The sequence below is a fragment of the Sinohyriopsis cumingii genome, chromosome 16 (assembly GCF_028554795.1).
Source record: "Sinohyriopsis cumingii isolate HCF-2022 chromosome 16, ASM2855479v2, whole genome shotgun sequence".
In the NCBI taxonomy this organism is placed as follows: domain Eukaryota; kingdom Metazoa; phylum Mollusca; class Bivalvia; order Unionida; family Unionidae; genus Sinohyriopsis; species Sinohyriopsis cumingii.
The window spans coordinates 29,578,470-29,599,949 of NC_142976.1; the positions used below are offsets into that span (position 1 = coordinate 29,578,470).

Consider the following 21,480-nt stretch of genomic DNA (forward strand, 5'->3'; position numbering starts at 1 on the left):
AGTGACAAATCTACCTGGCCATTTGAATCCCTGGTTCAGTTGTTAAAATCAGGGGAACTTCTGAGGGGATTTGTGTATTCAGAAGTAGTGACATAATAAAGGGGACCTTGTAAGGGGACTTGTGTATTCAAAAGTAGTGAATGAGTAATGGGGACTTGTGTATTCAAAAGTAGTGATAGAATAAATGGGATCTTCTAAGGGGACTTATTCAAAAGTAGTGACAGAATAAAGGGGACATTCTAAGGGGACTTGTGTATTCAAAAGTAGTGAATGAGTAATGGGAACCTTCTGAGGAGACTTGTATATTCAATAGTAGTCACAGAGTAAAACCTTTCAGAAATCAGGCTTATATAATAAAATAGAATACATTTTGAAAAGTGAAAAACTAATTGGTATGCCTTTTGTATGCATTAATGTGGATATAGGAAAATTCCAGCACTTGTATGCACACACACACACACACACACACATTAAAAGAGAGTGAAAATGGCATGATCTTACTGTACTTGAAATGGATGGAGCTGTTTAACTACATACACATATCAGTGTTTGAGTTACAAAAATTAATTAATTGGTTAAAGTGTGAAAGTTACTTTTCTTAAATTGATCTATATATTTTTATTTGAAACATAATAAAGCATATTAGTAAGGACCTATGACAGTTGCAATAACAGAATCCATCATATGTACAGGTGCACATTGGGGAAAATCATGCCTAAAGGTCAGAATTTTGATGTCAGGAACAAGGTTTTGCAGAGTTATTCTGCCTTGAAGTTATAATAGAGAGAGTGGGATTTCTCTGTTCCGTGCCATTACATAGGATGAATTATTTTTCTCTCATTTCTCACCAACAAAGAATGATCTAAAAGACAAAAAATATTGGAATATTTTCTGAAAGTTGACACACATGAAAAGGCAGAGCATATAAGGTTATGATGTTGAATCTGTTACTGTTTTATTTCCACACAACAGCTATAGTTCTGTACTGTCCACCTTGACCTTACTTTGTGGATGGATTGCATCTCAGATGAAGATGCTGCCAATTGATTTTGGGGACATCAAGTCAAAGGTAAAGATCACTATGACTGAAAATTGGTTTCCACACTTAGTTGTACATTACAGACCTGGACCAACATTTACGGATAGCTTGCACATGTAGTGAATTTGGGATCCAAAAGTAAAGATCACTTCAACAAATAAAAAATGCTGCATAAAAAATAAAGTTCTTGAGCATGTACCTTCACCAACTGCATTATAGCCAGTAGTGTGCTGATATACCATTAAACACAACATACCTTCACTGATAGAAAGAAGCAAAATGACGTGTGCATAACAACTTTATTTCTTGACCATATTCCTTGACCATAGTTTGTGGAGGACTTGCACGTAAGCTGTTTTTATATTTATGCTGTTCAGTACACTGTAATTCAGTTAAAGAGAAACCTTAAAAGCATTTTACATGAGGTCAGATTATGCTGAGGCATGATCAGTATAAAATTGGAATCAATGACTGTACCCATGTTATAAGAGGATGGTGCTATACAGGGGTACTTTATAGTAAGATCTTTGACTATACCCATGTTATAACTGTGATGGTGCTATGCTGAGGTATTTTATAGCGAGATCCATGACTATACCAATGTTATAAGAGGAATGGTGTTATACAGAGGTACTTTATAGTGAGATCTATGACTGTGCTCATGTTACAGGAGGGATGTTGTTATACAGAAGTACTGTATAGTGAGGTTTGTGATTATGCCCATGTTATAAGAGGAATGGTACTATGCAGAGGTACTTTGTAGTGATAGCTATAACCATACCTATGTTATAAGAGGGATGGTGATATACAGATGTACTTAGTAGTGAGGTCTGTGGCCGTACTTCTGTTATGTCCTGTAAGGTTCTGTAGTGAGGGGCATTATAGTGAGGGATATGAGACATTTAAGCAAATTCCAACTCTTATAACAAGCAAAAAAAGTAAACATAACCCACTTTCATTAAATATATAAAGAAAAATCCTTGGCCAGGCTAAATTTTCAAGCAGAAAAAAATGTCAGCCAGGCTTACTTTTCAGAGAAGAAAAAAATGTCAGCCAGGTTCACTTTCATTCAGCATTTAAATTTTTACACATTATAACAATATGAACAAACTTACAGGAGGGTGTGTGTCAGAAAGGCTCCCTTTTCAAGGATGAAATAAAAACATCAGCCAGACTCACTTTCATACAAGAATGCTTAACACATTAACTCCTAGTGACGACTTAACGGGGCAGGAGGTAGTAACCTACTGCCGAGCTCTGTAGCGTCATGGTCATGCATGATACACTAAAGTGGGTGGTATTATAGAAAGGTAGACAGATGTAGGTCTACAATGATACCAAATAATCTGGAATATCTAGTTGCACTACAAAATACAGATTAAAAAGATCTCATTTTTTGGACTAGACTTTTTTCTGCCCAAAATTCGCCCATGGTTGGAATCCGATTTTGTGTTACGATTTTAGACTTTTGGGTCTCAGATCTAAAGCAAACTGGTATGAACTGCAAACAGATGGATGAGCCTTTGCAAAAAGTAGGATAAGATGGGCATTTGGAATAAAGAGTGGTTTTGATACAAAAATAATGGCTCCATTTAGCAAAAAAAACCACAAAAAATCCAACTTTTACCCTTCTGCTCATGCGCAAGTCAAATAGCCAATGAAAAATGATGTTTCTAACACAACTAGGCAGTATGTTATTGAAAGATCACCAGGGATTTTGGTGTTTTCGGATCTATTCAGAAACAGCTTCAAAATGTATTTCCTACTCGATTTTCAGGCAAAAATGACAAAAACCTCCAGGGGTTAATGTGTTAAAGAAAAATTTAGAATTCAGTATTTTTGTCCAGACCCTATGCTGACAGTTGAATTTCCCTTATGGAGATTTAACTGAATTGGTTTTTCTATAGATGATATTGAAGAAAATCTGTCTTCTCAATTTCATCTCAAACATTTAAGACACAAATTTGCTTATAAAAACAGTGGCACTTGAAATGCATAATTTTGCACTTCACCCCTTTGGTGATGGAACTGTACTAGATGCACACAGCACCCGAGACATATCAAATTATTTATGGCACCTAGGACATACTGAATTCTTTACAGCACCTGGGATATATTGAATTCTTTATGGCACTTGGGACATACTGAATTCTTTACAACACCTGGGACATACTGAAATCATTACAGCACTTGGGACATACTGAATTCATTACAGCACTTGGGAGTTAATTTCTACCAGTCCTGTGGGAGGTCATTTCTACCAGTCCTATGGGAGATCATTTCTTCAGTTCTATTTGAGTTCATTTCTACCAGTCCTATGGGAGCTACAGTTCTATGGGAGATCATTTCTACCAGTCCAGTGGGAGATCATTTCTTCAGTTCTATTTGAGTTCATTTCTACCAGTCCTATGGGAGCTACAGTTCTATGGGAGATCATTTCTACCAGTCCAGTGGGAGATCATTTCTTCAGTTCTATTTGAGTTCATTTCTATCAGTCCTATGGGAGCTACAGTTCTATGGGAGATCATTTCTACCAGTCCAGTGGGAGATCATTTCTTATGTGAAATCATTTCTACCAGTTCTATGGGAGATCATTTCTACCAGTTCTATGGGAGATCACTTCTACTAGTTGCAAATATACAGTAACATAGCACTGTTACTGTTGACTGCTATTATCATACTACCAAAAAGGATCAGCAGAGTTATGTTCTTGCTTTGTTTATGAATTCACTTGACACTACCATTGTGAGTGAAATACATAGATGCCCACACATAGGGGCAAACGAGGGTAGGGGTGGGCAGAACTTGCCTCCCCTCCCCCTGGATTTCACCTCTAAACACGGTTTGGCCTGCATCTGTAAAATAGCTGACCACTACATGTTTGCAACCCCTCCCCCCCCCCAATAATTCTGTGGGCACCCCTGGTGAAAATAGTAATATTTCAAGCATATTAAATTCAAGCATTCACTAGTACAAAATTGTTCTATGTTAAGAGAGACAGCTGTCCCTCACTGAGAGGTCCTGTATGTCATAGTTCTGGGTATAAGACAAGGGTGATCATGTATCCCATTTCATTCAGTATTAGTAATATTATATGTGTGATTTACTTTATTATGAAATTTTGAATGTTTGACTGACTTGTCACTGTGGTAGAGATAATCATGCCCTGCTTATTAGTGTAGAAAATTTCATAAAATCAGTTGTGAGAAGTTCTTTACCATCGTACTGTAGTCAGTCAAGTTCACTTCACTGTGGTATTAATATTTCCAGTGTTTGCCCTTTTAACCCTGCCTGCCCCTTGTCACAAAAGAAAATGTTTCCTGATAGCACAAACATTATATTGTTTTAAAAATCAGTAAGCTAACTTCAACATTTTTTAATGAAATCCAAAAAATACTTTTTGAGTTATAAAACCTGAAAGTTATTCCTGGTGGCCAAGTGGTCTAAAGCACTAACCATTACAGATCACTCATTCCCACTTCTGTCTTTTTGAGTTTAAGTTGCAATGTGGATATGTGAGAAAGCTTGCCAGTAGCTTCCCATAAGTCAGTGGTTCCCAGCGTTTTTTGGGGTTCATCCTCCACCAGTTATTTTAACTGCCATGTACAGCCTATCATGTGCTGAAAATATGGCATTATGGTCACAATATAACATAATACTCTTCATATTTTGAGTGGGACTTTGTGGGACCTTGTCAGTGGGAAATTGTGGGATCTTGTCAGAGGGACTTTGTGAGAAGTTGTCAGTAGGACCTTGCTCCACATGTTCACCATATTGTGCAATCAGTCACATCAGGCAACATCTGGTGACTGGGTCTTTAGTCCAGGTAAATACATGGAGGTACTGAGTAACAATGATTGACTGGTGGAACTAATAATTTAAAAGTAGCTCAATGTGACCCACATGTCGTGTCTCAGTGACCTTATACTTTTCATTGTCATAGAAGCTAGTGATCATTGCCGTCTTGGAATATACCAAATTCTAGTTCCATGGTGACACGTCCTTTGCATGGAGAGTGGAATATTCTAAAGCCTGGTTCCATGGTGACATGTGCTTTGCATGTAGAGTGGAATATTCTAAAGTCTGGTTTCATGGTGACTCGTGCTTTGCATGGAGAGTGGAATATTCTGAAGTCTGGTTCCATGGTGACTTGGTGCTTAATATATTGGACTTGAGTATTCTAAAGTCTGGTTCCATGGTGACTCAGTGCTTAATATTGGACTTGAAAACCCAAATGGTGTGGGTTTGAAACCTACCATTGTATCAGCCCAAGTTGACAATTAACTATGCTGTCTACTTTGACAAGGCTAATTGCAATTAGCACTGATTAACTTAATTGTATCATAAAGCTCTAAACCAAACAAAACCAGCTTCCAGTTTCATGTCAGACAGTACGCAGTTTATCTACTTTAATTACCAGGCTTAATCATGTGAAATATTAATTGAATTAGCCAGTATAAATAAATGGATTATTGATGTGTGTTATTGATTTCGATTAACAAAAGTGGGCATTTCTTTATTGGTATGTTGTCACCTGAATCATTTTCAGTTACTAGTAGTAATCAGGTAATTGACTGGATATTGATCATGCATTATTAATTACTAACTAATGCACCTGTACAGAAACAAGTACACATTTTCACCTGATATTATTGGCCAAGAGGTTCAAGTTACTGTCACTGTACGGTTGTGTTAACAAGTAACACATGCTTATTTTTGTGGCATCTTCAGTTCTGTTATATAATGGAAAAGTTTGAAGTTCCCCACCTCCACCCAGACCTGTAATAAAATTTTACTTTTTTTACAGTAGTCTCTCATGATAATGCTGTCCATGGGAGTGAGACCAGTTTATGATGGAGTACACAATACAGTACTCTGTTATTATAATGCTATCCATGGAATCCAGAGTATACATGTATCTCCTTATAGTGAGATCACCTTATAATGAAGTACATGATATAATTTTATGATCACTATGGGGTCCATGATGATACATGCATATTACAGGAACTGTGCTATAATAATCAGCATTGTTATAAGCAAGTGCTATATGTATAATTTCTCTAGCACGGAAACTGAATCCATGACCAGTCTAGTCCTAATAACGGAAAGTGTGTTATAAAGGGCTTTATTATTATAACAGGGTGTGTATTATAAGGGTCTTATAACAAGAAATATGTTATAATAAAGGGTCTTAATGACAGGAAGTATTATAATAAAGGGCCTTATAACAGGATATGTGTTATAATGAAGGGCCTTGTAGTGAATTATTACATTATTTACATAGATCTTTAGATATTGCTGAGTTCAGTATAAAATGGCTTCATTGTACAGTAGATTACAATCGTTTTATAACTGTATTAAAACTACTTGCCCTAAAGGCTAGAAAAAAAGTACAAAAGATCTTGCACATTACCAACCTGTTCATTTGGTAAATACCAGTATGCTGCCAAAACATGAAGATGTTTCTTTGTGAAATCATTGCTTACCATGCAGCGTACCAGTGTCATCATTTGGCATTGCTTGATGTCCAAGTATGTTGTAGCAATTCAAACCCTGAGGGAGATAGGGCATAAAAAATGTGATGTTTGTCTTGTATTAAATGACAAGAAAGAAGAATACCTTTGCAGTTTTGATATCACAGTGATAAACTCAATGAAAATAATGTGAATCCTTGGAAACAACTAGTATGCCATAGAATGACTGAGCAGACTTCCTGCTGTGGAAGAATGATATTATCTCATTAATTGTGTCATAATGAGAGAAAAAAAATGATTCACCAGCATATACTTTTCTTTGTGCTTTATAGGAGGATCACATGATCTTCAGTCTATGCAAATTTGATGACTTTTACTCATTATGTTATAGACAGTTGCTGATTGTGTTATTATAGATAATTATTCATTGTGTTATTGTAGACAATTACTGATTGTGTTATTATAGACAATTACTCATGGTGTTATTATAGATAATTATTCATTGTGTTATTGTAGACAATTACTGATTGTGTTATTATAGATAATTATTCATTGTGTTATTATAGATAATTATTCATTGTGTTATTATAGACAATTATTCATTGTGTTATTATAGATAATTATTCATTGTGTTATTATAGATAATTATTCATTGTGTTATTGTAGACAATTACTGATCGTGTTATTATAGACAATTACTCATGGTGTTGCAGACATTACTGATCATATTATAGACAATTACTAATTGTTTTATAGACAATTATTCATTGTGTTAAAGACATTTATTCATTGTGATATAGACAATTACTCATTGCATAATAGACATCTACTCACTGCATTATAGACAATTACTCATTGTGTTATAGACAATTACTCATTGCGTTATAGACAGTTGTGTTATAGACAATTACTCATTGTGTTATAGACAATTACTCATTGCGTTATAGACAGTTGTGTTATAGACAATTACTCATTGCATTATAGACAGTTGTGTTATAGACAATTACTCATTGTGTTATAGACAATTACTCATTGCATTATAGACAGTTGTGTTATAGACAATTACTCAGTGTGTTATAGACAGTTACTCATTGCGTTATAGACAGTTGTGTTATAGACAATTACTCATTATGTTATAGACAATTACTCATTGCGTTATAGACAATTACTGATTGTGTTATAAACAATAACTGATTGCGTTATAAACAATAACTGATTGCATTATAGACAATTTCTGATTGTGTTATAGACAATTACTGATTGTGTTCTAGACAATTACCGATTGTGTACTTTTTCAGCCCATCTTTTCTATATAATTTTCCCATTCTTGACTGTTGTTCAGACATATTCAAGTTTCATTGGTTATTTCATACCATATGTATAGGTGGTTGGTGTACATTCCAGTCATTGAGCTGCAATCCTGTTTCAAGTCACAACATGGCAGTAAAATTGGATGAAAACCAGATGTAACTTTGTTATGGTCAGTTATATGCATAGACATGAATAAAGGTTTTCACAGAGTTTGAAAAGTACATATGATATTGCTTATATTCATCACTTTCACAAGCAAGAACTGCATTTTTTAAATGGGTGTAATTGTTGTATCATTCATAATTTAAATGGGTGTAATTGTTGTATCATTCATAATTTAAATGGGTGTAATTGTTGTATCATTCATAATTTAAATGGGTGTAATTGTTGTATCATTCATAATTTAAATGGGTGTAATTGTTGTATTATTCAGAATTGAAATGGGGCAATTGATGTATCATTCAGGATTTAATTGGGTGTAATTGTTTTATCATTCAGAATTTAAATGTGTGTAATTGATGTATCATTCAGTATTTAAACTGGGGCATCAGATGTATAATTCAGTATTTATATAGGGGCATTTGATGTATCATTCCAAATTGAAATGGGCCAATTATTGTGTCATTCAGAATTGAAATGGGGCAATTGATGTATCATTCAGGATTTAAATTGGGGCAATTGATGTTTCATTCCAGATTTAAATGGGGCAACTGATGTATCATTCAGGATTTAATTTGGGCAATTAATATATCATTCAGGATTTAAATGAAGGCAATTGATGTATCATTCAGGATTTAAATGAAGGCAATTGATGTATCATTCCTTATCAGTTTGAGGATTGAATTTGGGCAATTGATGAATCATTCTGGATTTAAAGGGTGAAGTTGATAAATCATTCTGGATTTTAAAAAATTTCTGATATACAGTGTTGCTTTTGTGTTTTACTTGTAATGTGTATAGATTCGAATCATCCATCACATTATATGCCTGAATGCATGTAGATCATTAAATTCTGAGTTTGAGATTAATTTTGCACTATCAGCCAATCAGAAATGACTTTTCAAAATTAACATAATTTATGATTGGTTGAAACTAAATCTAAGACTCAGACTTGTAGCTTGTATGAACTTCAGGCCTGAGATTTTATTGGAGCTTGAGATCTATGTTCAGTTTATTGGAAAGATCTCGACTCTTGTAACATCATCTTTGATTGGATGGTAATAAACTCGAGCTCAGAATTTTTATAAGCTTGTTGAAAATCAATGTCATGGTATATTTAACAGATTGTTCATGTCATTAAACTTGATTACATTGGTGAATTCAGTAAAAAGATTTTACATATCATTAAACATAATTACCTCGGTCATTTCAGTGTAGTTTTTTAATTACCTTGGTCAGTTGAGTGAATAGATTTTACATGTCATTAAACTTAATTACCTCAGTCAATTCAGTGAATAGATTTTACATGTCATTAAACTTAATTACCTTGGTCAATTCATGCATTTTTTTAATTACCTCGGTCAATTCAGTGAATAGATTTTACATGTCATTAAACTTAATTACCTCAGTCAATTCAGTGAATAGATTTTACATGTCATTAAACTTAATTACCTTGGTCAATTCATTGCATTTTTTTAATTACCTCAGTCAATTCAGTGAATAGATTTTACATGTCATTAAACTTAATTACCTCTGTCAATTCATTGAATAGATTTTACATGTTAGTAAACTTAATTACCTTGGTCAATTCAGTGCAGTTTTTTAATTACCTCGGTCAATTCAGTGAATAGATTTTACATGTCATTAAACTTAATTACCTTGGTCAATTCAGTGAATAGATTTTACATGTCATTAAACTTAATTTACCTTGGTCAATTCAGTGAATAGATTTTACATGTCATTAGACTTAATTACCTTGGTCAATTCATTGCATTTTTTAATTACTTCGGTCAATTCAGTGAATAGATTTTATATATTATTAAACTTAATTACCTCGGTCAATTCAGTGAATAGATTTTACATGTCATTAGACTTAATTACCTTGGTCAATTCATTGCATTTTTTAATTACCTCGGTCAATTCAGTGAATAGATTTTACATGTCATTAAACTTAATTACCTCTGTCAATTCAGTGAATAGATTTTACATGTTAGTAAACTTAATTACCTTGGTCAGTTCAGTGCAGTTTTTTAATTACCTCGGTTAATTCAGTGGATAGATTTTACATGTCATTAAACTTAATTACCTTGGTCAATTCAGTGAATAGATTTTACATGTCATTAAACTTAATTTACCTTGGTCAATTTAGTGCAGTTTTTTAATTGCCTCAGTCAATTCAGTGAATAGATTTTATACATTATTAAACTTAATTACCTCTGTCAATTCAGTGAATAGATTTTACATGTCATTAAATTTAATTACCTCTGTCAATTCAGTGAATAGATTTTACATGTTAGTAAACTTAATTACCTTGGTCAAATTCAGTGCAGTTTTTTAATTACCTCAGTCAATTCAGTGAATAGATTTTACATGTCATTAAACTTAATTACCTTGGTCAATTCATTGAATAGATTTTACATGTCATTAATCTAAATTACCTTGGTCAATTTAGTGCAGTTTTTTAATTACCTCTGTCAATTCAGTACAGTCTTTTTATTTATTTTATAAAATTGGTATCAATATACAGTTAACAGTACATTTGTCCTTGGCACTGACAAAATAAATTATTTTTATTTTTGCAGCAACGCACAAAATAAAAATTATTTGGCTCATTTCAAGTGCAGTAAAAATTAAATCTTTTAGTTTTTATGAAAGAATAGTGTTAAATACCTTTTGGCATGCAAACTTATGGTAGATTTAAGTACTTTTTGTTATGAAAACTCTGTTAGAGTTGTGTACCTTAGGCATGAAAGGATGGAAGAGTTATGTACCTTTTGGCAAGTGATAGATTGCAAAAATCCTATACCATTACTTTTAGGTGATAGTTAAAACAAAGTAATTTTTTAAATACAAGGGAATTTTAAACAGAAGTTAATGTAGGGCTTGCAAATATGATGCACAAATCTTTCTAAAAGAAAAAACCTGCCTCCCCATTTTCAGTACAGTAGTTACAGGCAGTAATTTTCTAAATACAAGGGCATTTTAAACAGAAGTTAAGGTAGGGCTTGCAAATATGATGCACAAATCTTTCTAAAAGAAAAAAACCTGCCCCCATTTTCAGTACATTAGTTACAGGCAGTAATTTTCTAAATACATGAACAGGGGGATATAAAAAGAGAAGATAAGGTAGGGCTTGCAAATATGATGCTCAAATCTTGCTTAAGTAGTTTATTTGTATACTTTTGAAGAACTATGCATGAATCTCACACTTGCACATCCTACAATCAATGTTGTAATTACTTCCACTCTGATATGAAAATAATATGCTTACTAATAATACAAATCAGCGGGCCATCCAGAATTAGATATACTTGGTAAATATTTGGAAAAAAAATAAAATTTGGATATGCCATTCATCCGATAAATATGGTGTGCCTATAATTCTCACTCAGCTGCAGGCATTGTAAAGCTCATTGCTGCCAGAGTATAATATTCTATGTGTAGTTTGATGTGTGTGCCTAGACCCTGATTTGCCCATGTAGTACTCACCAACAGATCTGGATTATTGCTTTTCTTTTTGCAAATTGCTAAATATTGCATGATAAAGCTATTTACCCTTAGCATGTGTGATAGAGCTATTTACCCTTGGCATGTTTGATTTTCTGTTGTCTCCATGCTTGGAATTCCTCATCGTAATATGAGTCATTCATCTTTCCTAAACTGACGCAACTTAACAAATGGTCCAGTGTATTGAGATGATCAGTGGATTAATCCAGGGTTCCAGAAAATCCTGTAAAAATTTTACAATGAGTCAGAAATGATGTATATTCATTATAGCATACCTTTTAAAATGCAATTCTTTTTACATTAAAATTTGTAGTCAGAAAAGGTGAGTAACATAGTCGTGCCATTTGGTTGTGGATTTTTATTGATAGTCTGATAAGGTCAGTAACATAGTTGTCTCATTTGGTTGTGGATTTTCATTGATAGTCCAAAAAGCATCAGTAACATAGTTGTCCTAATTGGTCGTGGATTTTATCTTATTAGTCAGGCATACTGTGTTATGGCGTTTACCACCCATTCAAAACAAACACTAAAAGGTTTACTTGTCTGGTCTGATAATTTCTAATAGTTAACGAGATTTTTCATTCCATCTTTATCCAAGCATATAATGTGACTAGATGGTGTGTTGCATACATTGATAGTTCCCCTGCCCAAAAGTGAAGGTTATGTAACTCAGACTTGTATCCTTGTCCGTATCAAAACATTTCAATCACAGAAGATATTTTATTGAAAATTTATCCACTTATATATCATGTACAGATGGTATGTCTCATGACCCCCTGCCAGAAGGTCAAGGTCATGGCAAAGTAAGATGTAATGCTTTGAATTGTATGCATGTCCAGAGTAAAACTTTTCAACCATGAAGCTTGTCCCAACTAAAATGTCAAGGTCATATTAAGGTAAAATGTAGTTCTTTTAATTGTATCCTGAACTGGAGTTTTCAACCACTAAAGGTAATTGTATTTCATGCTTAGATAGTATGTCACACATCATAGTCACATGCCCTGTCCCAAGATGAAGGTAATGGCAGATAGACTATTATTCTTTTCTCTTTGTCTACAGTAATCATTTTTGAACTACTGAAGATACTTTATTGAAACTTGAACCAGTCATATATCATTACTAGACAGTGTTTCACATACTAGAGTCATGCCCCCTGCTTCATGGTAAAGGTCATGACAAGTAAAAATATAGATATGTGACCTCAGTCCATATATGAGCATAACTTTCAAACTAATGAAAATAGGATGAAACTGTAACACTGCATAGATCTCTCCGGTACTTTTATATTCGGTTGTAAGTGCTGGAAGGTCAAGGTCACAGCAAGGGATAATGCAAGTCATGTTGTTATTATGTTACCAAACATATATTTTACTGAAACTTTACCCAGGTGCATAGTAAGTCCATAGCTCAAAGGTCAAGGTCATTAATGGGGAAAAGGTCATGAGATATGCTTGTAATGTGCCATTTGTGATGCCCATTATTCTTAATAATTGAAGTCAATGCTTATTTTTCAGTCTAGCTATATGGTGGTATATTCTGTGGCTTTGGACAGTGTTATATTGAATGACTACTGCATGTATAGGTGTATTCTATAGCTATCATGATACATGGAGTAGTCACTCATTGTAACACTGTATCATGTACTTCACTCCAAGGCAATCTGACTATAAGGAGGTATACTCTATAGCTATCATGATATATGATACATGGAGTAGTCACTCATTGTAACACTGTATCATGTACTTCACTCCAAGGCAACCAGACTATCAGGAGGTGTATTCTATAGCTATCATGATACATGGAGTAGTCACTCATTATAACACTGTATCATGTACTTCACTCCAATGCAATCAGACTATAAGGAGGTATACTCTATAGCTATCATAATACATGATACATGGAGTAGTCACTGTATCATGTACTTCACTCCAAGGCAATCTGACTATAAGGAGGTATACTCTATAGCTATCATGATATATGATACATGGAGTAGTCACTCATTATAACACTGTATCATGTACTTCACTCCAAGGCAATCTGACTATAAGGAGGTATACTCTATAGCTATCATGATATATGATACATGGAGTAGTCACTCATTATAACACTGTATCATGTACTTCACTCCAAGGCAATCTGACTATAAGGAGGTGTACTCTATAGCTATCCTGATACATGATATATGATACATGGAGTAGTCACTCATTATAACACTGTATCATGTACTTCACTCCAAGGCAATTAGACTATCAGGAGGTGTACTCTATAGCTGTCCTGATACATGATATGTGGAGTAGTCACTCATTACATCACTGTCCATGATAGCCATAGATTATACCACTATACAGTGAGACTCTCATATAATGGAGTACATGATACATGTAGTGGTCACTCATTGTAATAAAATAAACACCATGACTATGCATGCCTGATAACAAGAACCATGGTATAATGAAGTGCCTTATAATGAGCCATGGTATAATGAAGGGCCTTATAACAGGAACTGTGGCATAATGAAAGGCCTTATAGCAGAAACTGTGGTATAATGAAGGACCTTATAACAGGAACCATGGTATAATGAAGGGCCTTATAACAGGAACCATGGTGTAATGAAAGACCTTGTAGCATGAGCCATGGTATAAGGAAGGGCCTTATAATAGGAACCGTGATATAATGAAATACCTTAAAACAGGAACCATGGTATATTTAAGGGCCTTATATTAAGGGAATGCTGTAATTATATTCTAAATAATAAACTTGGATTTGAAAAGACTTTTGTCTTGAGGGTAACACTTACTGTTGTCTTTCCTTGAGACTTCAGCTGGAAATGATTGTCTAAAATACACCTTTCCAATTTACAGGTAGAATATAAGATGTAAAATTGCTTGCATTCCTTGTTGTTGACCAGTGCATACAATAGTAGGACTCTTGTTATTTTCATGCTTTTCTTTATGTATACATTCACATGATAGAGATTCCAGTCGTAATTGGTTGATTGGTAAAACAGGTAATTGGCTACATTGCACTTTTCTCTGATTTAGGTGTCCTCTGATTTAGGTGTCAGAAACCTGCATGTAGAATAATGTTAACTATTTTTTGAAAGACTAGTAAACCCAGTGTTTCAGTTCTGTTTTCAAACACTGGATTCATTATTTGTATCTGATCCCATTTTTTCAATGGACCTTGTAGTTGCTACAAACTAAACACTAAAAGACCCAACAATCCTTTTGTAGAAACATTAAGAACCCTTACCCAGACAACAACCAGAAATTGTCTTTTTGTAGAAACAATAATAACTCTTCCCCCAGGCAAGAATCAGAAATTGTCTTTCTGTTGAAACAATTGCATCCCTTCCCCAGATGACAACCAGCCCTGATTCTTCTGTAGAAACAATAGCAACCCTTCCCCAGACAAACAAATTGTCTTTTGTAGAAACAATAGCAACTCTTCCCCAGATGACATCCAGCACTGATTCTATTGTAGGAATATCAACTCTTACCAGGATGACAATCATAACTGATTCTTTTGTAGAAACAATTCAACTCTTCCCCAGATGACATCCAGAACTGATTCTGTTGTAGACACAATAGCAACTCTTCTCAAGATGACATTCAGCACTGATTCTGTTGTAAAAACAATAGTAGCACTTCCCCAGATGAAAACTAGCACTGATTATATTGTAGAAACAATAGCAACTCTTCCCCTGATGACATTCAGCACTGATTCTATTGTAGAAACAATAGCAGCTCTTCCAGAGATGACATCCAGCACTGTTTCTAGTATAGAAACAATAGTAACTCTTTCTATTATAGAAACAATAATAACTCTTACCCAGATGACAGATTTAAGTACCGTACTGATTAAAACTTAATTGTTTGCAGATCATAGAAATTGATACCAGTGAAAATAAATAAGTTCACACAGATGCTGTGCAAGTGGATCTCATGATGTGCTTCTGTTCATGCCTCAGTCTCTCCTGGGCTGGCTGGTTAAGCAGAATGTGCAGGCATGTTCCTGTATACCTTCTTGGCTAGCTGAGTTATCGAAAGCACTTGATGTAGAAAAATTAAATGTAGTAGGCATGTCCCTATGCATCATGGTCAGTCTGGGTAATAGAAACTGCTTGATATAGAGACATGAAATGTGATAGGCATGTTTCTATGCATCATGGGCTGTCTGGGTAAGAGAAACCACTTGACACAGATATATGAAATGTGATAGGAATGTTTCTGCTCATCCAGAGCTTTCTGGGTTATTGAAATCAATTAATTCTTTGCCCCATGGAGATACTGTTTTTTTCTTGGGCTAGCTGGTGCACATCTTCACTAGCCAAGGTTTTGATATGTTAACCCTATCTACACCTTGGCGGATCAAGCAGATATTTCAGTGCTTTGTGTCTGTGAATTCTATTGGATGCGGCAGCAAGCTACCACATCTAATCAAAACTAAGTTGTTCAAATTTGAACGCTGATCCTTCATGATTGAGACAAGAGGAACACACATCTTGAATAGACTTAAAACAGCAATTTTCCACTGCAAAACTTCAGGAATATAACCCCTTCCAGATAAATGTAAACATGAAGTACTATATAAGTTTAACAGTGAAAATGCAAGGTACTGTACAAGATATATAAAATAAAAAAAGAGGATGTACATGTAGAGAGAGAGAGATAACATTGGATTGCATGCAAAGAGCAGGTATTACACAAAGTGTATCCTCACCTTGTCACACTCATCCATCATGGACTGATTAATGTTTATCCATTTTAATCCAGTGCAACCCTATTACAGAAAATATTCCAGTGTACTCCTCAGTTTTCAATAATATGATTTGATTTCTCTTCTTTTTTCCCACTGATTCCTGTCGTTGCAGAAAACCTCCCAACGACTGGCTTAAGGACTATCCAATTATGTTAACAATAAATGTCAGAAATTGACATATATTCTTTTTAATTTAGGATTTACCTTTAAAATGTCATGTCTGTGCTAATATTGAATCAATTTTCATGTAGATACCTCACTATGATTTATTGTGAGTGGAATGAAATTACCAGCCTAATGTACCAAGCATAGTTAACGGTTTCCCCTGGCTGTCGTAAGTAGTTCAGAAAGCTTACACTCCCACTGAAGCATTAATGTTATTAGAAAACTGCTTAGGCAGAATTGATGCATATAGTTTAACAAGTTTAATACTCTCCTTCAGTTGAATGAATCTTTCATATCTCATTCATCAGTGAATATTGATGGACTGATTAATCCTCCCAAAGAGACTCCTTCTTTAGACTGTGTTTTCAAAAGGTTTAGATTAAGATGCCATGGCTTAACCTGAACATAGAACCATTCAATATCCTTTAAATAAAGCAGTATTAAGGAAAGGTACGGGGAAAAATTGACCCATTAAGAAAGTCATGTACAATATATACTCACTTATAAGTTGGGTCCAACTACATACTGCATAGACCCGAATCTGCCATTGCTAAATGCATTGGCGAATCTGGGTGTATGAAGTTTGCTATGAGTAATCAGCAGAACAAACAACATTTGCTGTTGGGCTTGAAATTAAAAACAGTAGTGTTTAGCATAGTTTTTAAAAAACACCCAATTGTCTACATGGAAAATCCAGATCTACCTTTTTAAAACACACCCAATTGTCTGCATGGTAGAGTCAGATCTACCTTTTTCTTACAGCTGTATCAGATTATAATGTACAGTATTTATTCAAATGATCCCTCATTGTAAGATGCCTTAGTATAACACCATCCCTTTTATAAGGCAGGCATTATCATGCTACATTATGTATTAAATAGTAATGCTATGTTTAATGTACCTTTGTATAAGGTAACTTCATTTATTACAATTGTATAGATTCCTTTAACAGTGTTGTAGTGAGGGATCTCAGTTTAATGTACCCCTGTGTAAAGCAACCTCATATATTACAATTACAATTGTATGGATTCCTTTAACAATGATGTAGTGAGTGATCTCAGTTTAATGTACCCCAGTGTAAAGAAACCTCATATATTACAATTGTATGGATTCCTTTAACAATGATGTAGTGAGGGATCTCAGTTTAATGTACTCCTATATAAGGCAATGTCATATATTACAATTGCATGGATTCATTTAACAGACAGTGTGGAAGTGAGAGATCTCAGTTTAATGTACCCCTGTATAAGGCAACCTCATATATTATAATTGTATGGATTCCTTTAACTGACAATGTTGTAGTGAAAAATCTCAGTGTATTGTACTCCAGTAAAAGGTTACTTCCCATGTACCACTGTACAATTTCATGACTTCCTTTAACAGTGTTATAATGAGGGATAAGTTTATATAAATTTCAAGTGAATAGCAATGTCTGATATATCTGGGCCTAATATGATTGTAGATCTAGGTGTATGCTTTTGGCATTTGAATGTTTGTTATACACAGGTAAATCAGTATGGCAGATCTAGGTCTATGCTTTTGGCAGTTGGGTGTATGCTATACACGGGTAAATCGATATGGCAGATCTAGGTCTATGCTTTTGGCAGTTGGGTGTATGCTATACACGGGTAAATCGATATGGCAGATCTAGGTCTATGCTTTTGGCAGTTGGGTGTATGCTATACACAGGTAATTAATAGCAATGGCTGCACATTTAGTTTGGACACTTTAGACTTATTATTGGCTTTATAATGTCAAGGAAATGGAACCTAAATGCCTTTCACAAGGACACAAAGTCCACTGACCTGGGCTGGCTTACATGGGTTGCAAAACTCCTATCCCATGGACAAGTCCAAAACTCAACCACCTGAACTACCATCAGACTCCCATCCTGGACTTAGAGTGCTACAAATTGCTTATCATGTTAGGAGGACTAGGAAAAACATTTGTTAAACCTGTACATTTGATAGAGATGTTTAAATAATAACATTTATTACATTTTATAGAGATGTTTAAATAATAATAACATTTGTTACATTTTATAGAGATGTTTAAATAATAATAACATCAACTGCTGAAATGTAGTGCGACCTCATGGCTGGTAGATGGGTTTCAACAGGGTGCCTGATATTATTATGTCTGAATCACTGTGCAACCATTATTATGTCTGAATCACTGTGCAACCATTATTATGTCTGAATCACTGTGCAACCATTATTATGTCTGAATCACTGTGCAACCATTATTATGTCTGAATCACTGGGCAACCAATATTATGTCTGAATCGCTGGGCAACCATTATTATGTCTGAATCACTGGGCAAGATGTCAAAAAAATCTAATAAGAAGACGAAGGAAAGACACAGAAGATGAATATTAAAAAAGAGAAACACAGTGACAGCAAAGTGCTCACTGAAGTGGTGCATCCAAGCTCAAAGACTGCATAACAGAAGAAAGAGAAAACACAACATATATATAGTCCAGATCAGACTTAGACAAAGAAATAAGTTGTCAAACAAGAAGAATGCCAACAATTTTACTGATAACTAGGCAGTAAGAACATTGAAGTAAAATTTATACCCATTTAAGAAGCAAGATGTTTTTGAGAGCCATAAAGGAAAATGAGAAGCAACTTTTTGAAAAGGCTCAATGGATTTGGGGAAGAAAGAAAAATGAACAAATAACCTGAAGCAGTAGAAATGGTCAGGGATCACATCTGAGGAAATAAGAACAAAAATTGTCTCTTCAGGTAACTGGAAATCCCCTGGAATTTACAAAATGGATGTGACATAATCATATGGTTTTTCAGACCAACTTCTAATTTGAGATCAAAAAGAAAGAAACCTATTGAATTGACTATCAGAAATCCTCTGACAGTGTCCCCCACTCCTGGGTCCTCAAAGACCTACATATATATAAGCTAACACCAACACTGGGAAACTTGAAGGAGAGAACAGTGGAAATGTGGAACACCCAACTTATTCTAAATCATACTGAAGGAATGTTTAGCAGTGACTATGTTAGGGTAAAAAGTGGTATATTTCACCAAGACTTATTCTCAGCGCTTCTCTTCTGCCTTGCCATTAACCCTTTAAGCACCTAATCAAATGCCTTTAGCCCATTAGGCGTCAGATCAAATGAAACAGAATCTTATTGCCATTAGCCCATTAGGCATTCAATTGAATGAAACAGAATCTGATTGCCATTAGCCCATTAGGCATCAAATCAAATGAAACAGAATCTTATTGTCATTAGCCCATTAGGCATTCAATTGAATGAAACAGAATCTGATTGCCATTAGCCCATTAGGCATCAAATCAAATGAAACAGAATCTTATTGCCATTAGCCCATTAGGCATTCAATTGAATGAAACAGAATCTGATTGCCATTAGCCCATTAGGCATCAAATCAAATGAAACAGAATCTTATTGCCATTAGCCCATTAGGCATTCAATTGAATGAAACAGAATCTGATTGCCATTAGCCCATTAGGCATCAAATCAAATGAAACAGAATCTGATTGCCATTAGCTCATTATGCACCCAATCAAATGAAACAGAATGCAGTTACACACTTTGCACACTTTACAAGAACATGGTTACACACTGTAAAAGAACATGGTTACACATTGTACAAGAACATGGTTACACACTGTACAAGAACATGGTTACACACTGTACAAGAATATTTCCTATCTCATTTTCATGGCTGACTTTAAGCTTTTTGCAAAAGAGTATGATCAGCTTGAAACACTTCTCCCCACTGTGTAAGAATTCAGCAAGGATATCAGAATGGAATTTGGTATTGAAAAGTGTGCAGATCAGGCAAGGAAAACTAACAGAATCACTCATCAATCTTGACACAGACATAATTAAACTTTACACAGACATTATTAAACTTCACATAGACATTAAGTATCAAAGATTAGAACATGAACTACACAAATATTTAGAAATTAATGAAAAAGAAATTAAATCCACCATGGATCCATGAAGAAACTATAAGAAATATTAGAGTTGGGCAAGACTTGTTGTAGGATGTGAACTTAATGCAGCAAATGAGAATGCACTCAGTGTCCCTATAGCAACATATAGTTGTAATGTTATAAACTGGACAATGTCAGAGCTACAAAAATTTGACTGAAAAGCAAGAAAACTCTTATTGATACGGTACAATCCCCAGGCTGCCATACATAGACCAGACATCACAAGGCGAGAAGGAGGAGGAGGCCTGATAAAAATATGAAAAAATCTTTCTAAGCACAAAACAACTGATTTTTGCCTTCAGATTAAAGATGAAATGAATTTTTCACTCGCAAAAGGAGAAACATTCCACAGCAGTCACAGTGTAAAGTCATAAAAAGAGCATGACTTATCTGTGCCGGAAAACACAACTTAAAAGTAAAAGAAACATTAGAGCAACAACTGGGAAATGGATAGGAAGAAAATTGGATGCATAGTGTTTAGCCATGGAAACTGAAAAGGGCACACCAAAACAAAGCAAACAAGGCTGTATGGACAACGGCTGAAAGGTTTAATGCATGCTCATTTTAAAACAGAATTGTTGAAGGATGGTACCACTCCATTGTGTCGACAGTGCAGCCAGTTCCAATAAACCATTGAACATATGACCACAGATTGCCCAATTTCCCCTTATTTGGCAAGAAGGGAATGCATAAGGTAGAGGAACACAATAAAGAAGATGGAAACTTTAGCAGTCTCTTTGAGCTACACTGTACCTGTACCACCAACACGGTATCAGCATAAACCAATAATGGAAAAGGAACCACACATGCAACTCGACACAGATCAGCAAACAGACCTTGTTATGCCAGTCCTTTGCAGATTATGAACTTAAAGCAAACAGACCTGATTCAAGCCAGTCCATACAGATCTTGAAATTGATACAGATCACAGAATTAAAGCAAACACACCTGATACAGAGCAAATGGACCTGATACATACTTGTACACTCAGATCACAAAATTACGGCAAACAGACTTGATATTTGATACATTCAGTCCATACAAATCAGCAAACAGTCCTGATACATGCCAGTCCA

General features: G+C 34.8%; 1 protein-coding gene across 1 annotated transcript in view; it reads left to right on the forward strand.

The window, feature by feature from the left end:
- LOC149780127 (tudor domain-containing protein 5-like) overlaps positions 1–21,480 on the forward strand; it is a 222,523-nt gene that overhangs the window by 146,018 nt on the left and 55,025 nt on the right. The gene's annotated exons all lie outside the window — the stretch shown is intronic.